This window comes from Magnolia sinica, chromosome 6, assembly GCF_029962835.1.
Source record: "Magnolia sinica isolate HGM2019 chromosome 6, MsV1, whole genome shotgun sequence".
In the NCBI taxonomy this organism is placed as follows: Eukaryota; Viridiplantae; Streptophyta; class Magnoliopsida; order Magnoliales; family Magnoliaceae; genus Magnolia; species Magnolia sinica.
The window spans coordinates 75735036-75744199 of NC_080578.1; the positions used below are offsets into that span (position 1 = coordinate 75735036).

A 9164-nucleotide genomic window follows, 5' to 3' on the forward strand; every position below is an offset into this window, starting at 1 on the left:
CTTTTCCTGATCTTCAGGGGCTATCTCTATTTGGTTGTAGCCCGAATACCTATCAAATAAGAATAATATGAGTGGCTAGCTAGCCTTTCAAAGATTTGATCAATGAAGGGAAAAGAAAGGCTTCCTTCCTCATGACGGTATTCAATTTCCTATAGTCAATACACATTCTCCAACCAGTAGTAACTCTACTTGGTACGAGTTCATTACTAGCATTAGCTATGATGGTGATTTCAGACTTCTTAGGAACCACCTGAGTTGGACTCACCCATTGACTACCAGATATAGGGTATATGATACCCACATCTAATAGTTTAAGTACCTCAGCCTTAACTACTTCCTTTATGTTTGGATTTAATCTACGATGTGGTTGCTGGGAGGTCTTCGCATTATCCTCTAGATAAATGTGATGAGTACAAATCAAAGGGTTAATTCCCTTGAGATCCGCAATCAACCATCCAAGGGCTCCTTTGTACTCAATGAGAGTAGAGATAAACATACTCTCCTGTTCTAGCTCAAGGTGGGAAGAAATCACCACCGGGTATGTCTCATCTTGACCTAAATAGACATATTTCAATTCAGAGGGTAAAGGTTTCAGGTCAAACTTCGGTTCCTTGAGGTTAGATGGTAGAGGCACAGCATCAGTTTGGGGTAATTCTTCAAATTATGGCCTCCACCGGTTAACTTCAAGTACTGGCACAGTATCAAGCATGATACTCATCTCCCTAATCATATCATCATCTAAATCATAGAAGTGGGCCAGGCACATCTCTAAAGAGTCTGAGGATAAGGTCAGACATGTTCTATCTTTCACGAAAGAATTAATCAAATTAACATCGCAGGCATCGTCATCATCCTCTGCCTGTTTACTCATGTTGAAAAAGATATTGAGCTCTAATGTCATATTCCCAAAAGACAAATTCATGACTCCATTCCTACAATTAATGATTGCATTTGATGTGGCAAGGAATGGGTGACCAAGAATAACAGGAATTTGAGTGCTCATATCCACGATGGGTTGAGTATCTAAGATGATAAAATCTAGCAGGTAGTAGAATTTGTCAATCTAGACCAACATATCCCTATTACCCCTCTCGGTACATGAACTGAGCAATCAACAAGTTGCAATGTGGTCCAGGTGGGTTTTAATTCACCTAGACTCACTTGTTCTTAGACTGAGTTTGGGATCAGATTTACGCTCACTCTTAAGTCAAGAAGTGCGTGCTTAATCCGGTAATTCTTAATTACACAAGCAATGGTTGGGCTAGCAGGATCTTTGTACTTTTTTGGCACATCTTGCTTTAGGATGATGCTCACTTTTTCTATTAAAAAGATTTTCTTTTAAATATTTTTCCATCTTTTGGTCGTACATAAGTCTTTCAGAAATTTAGCATATGAATGTATTTGTTTAACGACATCCAATAGTAGAATGTTGACCTTCACTTGTTTCAGCACCTGTAGAATGTCCTGAGAGTTAGAAAGAGGTTTTGGTGCAATCAACCGGTGGAGAAATTAGAGCAATCAGCTTGCCTTGAGGTTCCGGTTCTAACTCATATGGAGTATTGCTAGGTCTATCAGTTTCATCTATTTTCAGGTCCTTAGACTTTTCAGCCCTTATCAGAATAGATTTGTAAATTGTTTTCCTACTCCTAAGCGTGGTGATAGACTTAGTTTGCTCCATTTGATTTAAAGAGCTCGGGTCACTGACTTCATATTATTGTTTTGGATTGGGAAGAGGTTGAGTTGGAAGCTTTCCCTTTTCCCCAATCGCATTTTTTATATTAGCCCTCGTATGGCCTTTGTAAGGTCTTGAAAGGCTTGTAGCATACCCTGATTAAAATGCTCTTGATTTTGAAGATGCTTAAGAACCGGATCCTCTTGAGGTTTCTCTTGATTTAGAATTTGATTAGGGAATCCTTGAGGAGTAGTAGTTTGTCCATTCCTCCAACTGAAATTTGGATGATTCCTCCAACTAAGATTGTATGTATTTGAAGTAGATCCACTGAAAGGTCTTTGGTAAGTATTTACGGCGTTAGATTCCTCATTCAGTACCTCTTGAAAAGAAGGTATTGTTGGACAATTTTCAGTTGTGTGAATGTTGCAAATACAAATACCGTAAACAGTTTCCGTAGCCTTATCCTTTTTTAGTTCTATGTTCTCGAATTTTCTTGTGACATTAGCCACTTTAGTATTTATATCATCATCTTCTTTCAGAAGATAAATTCCACCCCTCTCCTTTAATTGAGTAGGCCTAGAAGTGGTGTTAGATTTTGGGGAGATGTCCCATGATTGTGTTTTCAACAAGCTTGTCAAAATAATCACACACATCATCGACCTCTTTATTCATGAATTCCCCATTGCACATTTTCTCAACCATTTGGTGCATGGAAGAAGTCAGCCCATCGTAAAAGAAACTTGTTATTTGCCAAGTTTCAAAACCATGTTGTGGGCATGAGTTGACAAGATCTTTGAATCGCTCCCAACATTAGAAGAATGTTTCATCTTCCTTTGGGGCAAAGTTCATGATCAATTTTCTAAGGGTGTTCCTTTTATGATATGGGAAAATTTTCTTTATAAACTCCCTTGTCATGTCATCCCATCTGTCGATAGATCGTGGACGTAATGAATGTAACCATGTCTTAGCTTTCTCTTTCAATGAGAAAGGAAAGAGTTTCAACCTGACCGTGTCCTTAGACATGTTCAGAAAATTTAAAGTGGTTATGATCTCATCAAATTCTTTCATGTGTAAATATGGATTTTTAGATTCAAGTCCATGAAATTTTGGAAGGAGTTGGATCACCCCTGACTTGATATCCATGTCCCGTATTTTTTGAAAAAACCATGCATGAAAGTGTGCTCACCCCTGCCGGTTGTAAATAGTCTCGTAAAGTACAAGGCGGGGGTGCTTGATGTACCTCATTCTCATCTTGGATTTCCTCAACCCTAGATTGAGGTAGATTTGAAGGTTGATTAGCCAGTTGATTGGCAACCATAACTTTAGTTAACTTTGTGGATCTTGAGTGGTGCTAATCCTGTGATGGATACATAACCCCTCAACCAATCCTCCTTGACTCAAGAGATGTCGAGTGTTATCACGGTCCCACTTGGGCATGAAACACTCTCAGTCCTCAATTTCAAAATCTAATATAAACCTAAAATGAAAGCAGAAAATAAAATTTAGAAATAGAAAGAGAGAGATTTAGAAAGAAGTTACCAAATTAGAAGTTTTTATATTGGGGTCATGCAGAAGAAAAAAGAAGGTGAATTAGTTTCTAAAAAGGAACTAAGAAAGCAACCTATTTCTAAAAAAGGAAAGTTTCTAAAACTAGAAAGTAAACTAGTTTCTAAAAACAAGAAAAAGGAAAGGAAATTAGTTTCCAAAATTAGAATAAGAAAGTTTCTAAAAAATTAGTTTCTAAAAACAAATTAGGAAAGTTTTTATCTTAGAAAGAGGAAAGTAAATTAGTTTCTAAAAATAGAAATGGAAAGTTTCTAAACTTAGAAATAGTAAGGTAAGTTGGTTTTAAAAAAGAAAAAAATAGGAAAGTTTCTAAATCTAGAAATAAAAAAGAAAAGTTAGTTTTTAAAAAAAATTAGGAAAGTTTCTAATTCTGAAAATAGAAAGAAAAGTTAGTTTCTAAAAAAAAAAAATTAGGAAAGTTTCTAAATCTAGAAATAGAAAGAAAAGTTAGTTTCTAAAAACAAACCCAAAAGAACCCTAACTTAAAAATAGAAAGTAAATAAATCATAATCTTAACCTAATTTCAAAACTAATCAAATCCAGAAAATGTAACCGTCAATCCCCGACAACGGCACCAAAAACTTGTTCATAACCCAAGTGTAGGGTCACGACGTAGTAATAATCTCGGTAAGACTGAGGTCAAATCCACAGGGACTGATCTTATACGTTTTTGAAATTAACTAGAAGTAGAACTAGAAGAAGATGTAAAACTAATTCTGAAGTGATTGAGAGAGTAATGTGAATTAAGTAATTAAAACTAAGAATTTAAAGGTGGGAACTAGGGTGCCACGGATCCACTTGTAGTGATAAGGGAGCCCTCTTGCTTGATTCAAGTAACACAATTAGAATTGGAGTCCTATCCTATCCAATTGAAAAATATATCGATAAAACCAAATCTGAACTTCCATTGACCTAATTCTCAATGAAGGAGAACTATGATAATTGGCAGGTGTAAGGCCCGTATCTTAGTTCGTACCATTTCATACACTTCTGCGATCCTCCCAGTTGAATTCCAGTGACCCACAACCTACAGTTGCATCTCGTATACCTAAGTCAACTCAACCAAGACTTATACCGTAGTGATTGCGCCATCGCTGTGGTTCCAATGTCGCGACTTATGCACCGATGTGACACCCAGGCCAGGAATTGTGGGCCAGTGCATATTTCGAGGAAAACGCCGCACGTTACGAATCTTGAGAGAATCTCTACAATTAATCACATCAATCAAGTACACATCCCATCACACCCATCCCTCTCTCACCCAAAAGTCAACAACACCCATACCTATCCTATTCCTTTCTTACCAACAAGTCAACAACACCCATACCTATTCTATTCCTTTCTTACCAACAAGTCAACAAGCACCATACCCTCCATGTCATCTCTCCTTACAACACCAATCCTCTCTCTCTCTCAAACATTCTAAGAGAGAGGATTGTCCAAGCTCTAAAGAGAGCAAGGAGAGCCTACTGTGGCCCACTTCCAACCCCCCTAATCACCCATCTCCACCCTTTAATCCTCATCATCCTCCATCAAAGGGAGAGCTTAGGAGCCAAGGATTCCAAGGGACCAAGAAGATTTGCAATCGGTGGGTGTTCATGGCACTAGATCTTGATTGTGATTTAGGGTCCACATAATTGTTGGGGCCCATCTTGATGTATGCATGTACGTGGAGGAGCTCATAGTGGCAGAGCTCCTCCCATCTCTGCCGTTTCTTTTCTCTCTCTCTCTCTCTCTCTCTTTGGTGTTGATGACATATGGCCCACTTGATGATGCATGATATCCAGGCCATCCATTCAGTGGGGACCATCTAGTCATCCACTGAGAAGGGCCTATCTTGCTGCCCATTTTCAGGCCAGCCCGGATGAAGGAAAACACAATACCGACTCGATTCCGATGTTGCATGGCCCCTGATGGACCTCACCACGAAGTATGTATTTTATATCCATGCTAGCCACCCGTGGGGCCCACTTTCGTGATGTCCAACACTATTGGCACTGTCCAACAACCTGGACGAGAAGGGAAAACACAAATATTAGCTTTATTCTAAGGCCGGTGGGTCCACACGCGTGGACCCACCAATGAATATGCTTCATCCATGCAATCCTCACCATCCAACAACAATATAGCTGTTGGATTAATGTTAGAAGTTCTGTGGATCTGACATGAGGCATGTGGTATATCACACCGTCTGTCCAATACATGGATATGGGGCCCACCTTGATGGATGCCTTGCATCCACACGTGTGGGGCCCCTTGATTTATGTATTCTATATACACACCGTCCATCTGGATGTTGCTGTCAGGGGCCAACCTTGATGCATGGGCCATATCCTCACCGTCCAGATTGCTGGACGGTGTGGCCCACCTTTGATTTATGTATTCTATATCCACACTGTTCAGTGGTCTGAGCGGTGGGGACAACCTACGATGTATGTGTTTTAGCCACTTAGCCTGTCTGTTTGCAGGACAGGTGGGGGCCCACCTTGCTGATGTACTGTATATTCACACCGTCCAGCTCAACCCATGTGATGTACGTGTTGATCCAAGCCGTCCATGGGCTGGACGTCTAGTAGACCCCCCACAATGATGTGTGCGTTGTATATCTGCTGGTGGGGCCTACCTTGATGATGTGTTCTATATCTAGCCGTCTATCTGCGTGCTATGTGGAGCCTACACTGATATATGGGACCCACCTTTAATGTCTGTATTTCATACACACTGTCCGTCTAGGGGACCCACCACACGTGTGGTGTCCACACTGTCCGTGGGATGAGGATCCCACATGATGTAGGTGTTTTATCCAAGCCATCCGACCCCTGGACGTGGTGCCATGATGTATGTGTTGTAAACCCACACCATCTAGCATTTCTGGACGGTAGAGCTTTCCATGATGTACGTGTTTATTTTCAGGCCGTTCATCTATTGGGTTCAACTGCAATGTGCAGGGCCCACCTGCCGTATGTACTGGGCCCACCTGATGTACGAGGCCTAGATATGAGGCCCATTGTGATGTATTTGAGGGCCAGGTATGAAGCCATCCTAATGTATTCGAGACCCATGGGCTGTGGCCCACTTAATGTATATGAGGCCCATGTGATGCGGCCCACCTGATGTATATAAGCCCATGAGATGCGGCCCATTGTGATGAATATGCGGCTTAGACCTGTGGTGCATGTGATGTATATATGGCCCATGAATAAGGCCTAATGTAATGTATATGAGGCCCATGTGATGCGGCCCACCTAATGTATATAGGCACATGAGATGCGACCCATTGTGATGTATAAGTGGCCCAGACATGAGGTCTATGTGATGTATATGTGGCCCGTGAATAAAGCCCAATGTGATGTATATAAAGCCTATGTGGTGAACCCCATTGTGATGTATACGAGGCCCATATAATGAGGCCCAATATGATGTATGTGTGGCCTATTGTGATGTATTTGAGGCCCAAGTATGAGGCCATCATGATGTATTTGAGGCCCATGGGCTGTGGCCCGCTTGATGTATATGAGGCCCATGTGATGCGACCCATTATGATATGTGAGACCCATATGATGAGGCCTAGTGTGATGTATGAGAGGCCTATGTGGTGAGGCCCATTGTGATTGTATGAGGCCCATTGAGATTGTATGTGGCCCATTGTGGTTGTATGAGGCCCTTATGTGAGGTCATGGACCCCACTACATGTTTAGCCTTATGAGGGCCACTCTTTGGGAGCAATGTTGGTTGAATGTCCACATTGATGGGCAATGATGGTTAAATGTCCACATTATGACCTTTCCTTAGGCCTCGTTAGGCCCACCCTTGATATGAGGAGAGTGCATCATCATCATATAACATGCTTAGTATAGCTCCACGATCCATGCCCATGTGCATCATATACATGCTTGATATGAGGAGTGATTGATAATAACACATGACATTAGGTGGATTATTATGGGACTCCCTGAGAGACGGAGTTGCCCCACATGAGCGAGTGGTACGCGTAGGTTTGATGCATGAAAGGATGATGTGACTCATGCATCTCACATTTTTGTGATATGACCACCATACACCTTAGCGACATCATGACCGGGGCCTCCAGAGACATATCGTGGATGGCCAGATGGGACATCGAAAATGTTTGGTTTTAGCATACGGGTGCGATAGATGTCCCTGGGTGAAAATCCCTAAACCCCTGAGGCCAGGGGATGATCCAACATTTAGATCGAGTGGATATACATCAGCACATGAGGGCTGTATACCAGTAGACCGTGTCTCCCACTGTGTCGTGGTCAGTTGGAAGGGGGTGTGACCTTACCCACCTAAGTGAGGAGGCAACATCTAGATTGAGTTTGATCAGCTTGAGGAATGGGTCTGCTATCGATGAGTCGAGCTCGATATTGGTAGGCGGATAGTGAGGTCTCTTCCACTTACGCACTTGTGCGCTCGGATAGGGGCGGCAAGCTGGCGTAAAGTGTACTAGACCTTGGTGATGATCCCAGAGATGTACGGTATTAATATATGGACTTTCTGAGCAGGAGTTGTATACTCAGCAATTTACTCATTCATTCACTCACTGTCCACTCGAGCTGGTGGTGCGCAACTAATTATTATATGTACCTTCACAATGGCCAGGATTTCGGTTGGGGAACACGACCAACCTGAGATTAGGAGTTTACCACATTAAGTTTGGCTATCCAAATTTAGGTATGAGACTAGTTTGGATAGAAGTTCTTGTGATGGACCCCATAGCCTGCAATACTACGTACTATCATCCTGACTTCACACTCCAGCTTGGTCATTTCATTCGCACCGCATATTGCATTGCATCTTCAGTACATAATATTTGGTTTACTATGTCTCCGCATTGTATAGCTGATCTACATTGCTTCCTTAGTATATGATATTGGCTTATTATGTTTTTGCATCGCATAGCCTGGATAAGGCTGATGATATTTATGGATTTACAAGCATGTTTCCTCATTGCTTTGATATTGCTTACTTGGCACTTACCTTGCGCACACACTTTCACCACCCTCTAAGCTTTCTATAAGCTTATGCATAATAGATGTGTGCAGGTGGCGTTAGGTTGTAACAACGTTGAGCTTAGAGCCTGCAGTTGTCTTCTAGAGCTTTCATTTTTGACATATGTATTTTCCCTTTTAGTTGTATTCAACTATTTATATTAGTGGATATGTGATGATGATGTTGCTTTTGTGATTTGGGTAAACTTGTGGTTATGCTTCTTGTGAAACAAATGTACATTAAAAAATCCTCCTTGTAGGATCTCAGGATCGGAATCTAGCGTATGGGCGCCGGGAGCCGAGAATGGGGTACTACAGAGGTTGTCGACATCGGATTCGGCAATCGGGAATTTTGTGAGCCCAATTTCCGAGTTTGGGGCGTGACAGCAGGGATTCAATCACCAAACCATGCCCAGGAGACAATGGCAAACAACAGGATTTACCAATCCTATAATCTCAAAGCAGGAGAATTATGAAGATTAGGAAGGATTCCATCACCTTACCATGCCCAAGGGACGATGGTGAACAACAGGACTTACTAATTCCACAATCTCAAATGAGGAAAAGAAGATACTCAAGCCTATTGCAGATCTACTGTAATTTGAGTCACAATAAGCCATTAAAGACTGAAAGTATTCCTTAAATATCAAATTAGAATCCATGGAGTTCAACATAAACATGAATCAAAGTAATAGAAACATCTCATCATGTTACAAGCTTCACCTCTTAGCCCCAGCTAAGAGGTTTAGCCAACCATAGACATGATTGGACTAAAATCTCTTAAGAAAAATATGAAAACAACTAAGGAAGAAGAAGAAAAACTCTTGGTGACGACTTCTCCACCCTTTTTCTCCACTCCTTAAACCCTAGAAGATGCTTAAGAACATCCTAAGGAGTCCTATTTATAGTTGTGG

General features: G+C 41.4%; 1 non-coding gene across 1 annotated transcript; it reads left to right on the top strand.

Moving 5' to 3' along the window:
• The first annotated feature begins 2432 nt into the window (after window positions 1-2432).
• LOC131250183 (small nucleolar RNA R71) lies at window positions 2433-2539 on the top strand. The gene has a single exon (XR_009173113.1). It is a non-coding gene; the product is annotated as a small nucleolar RNA R71 (small nucleolar RNA).
• The last annotated feature ends 6625 nt before the right edge of the window (window positions 2540-9164 follow it).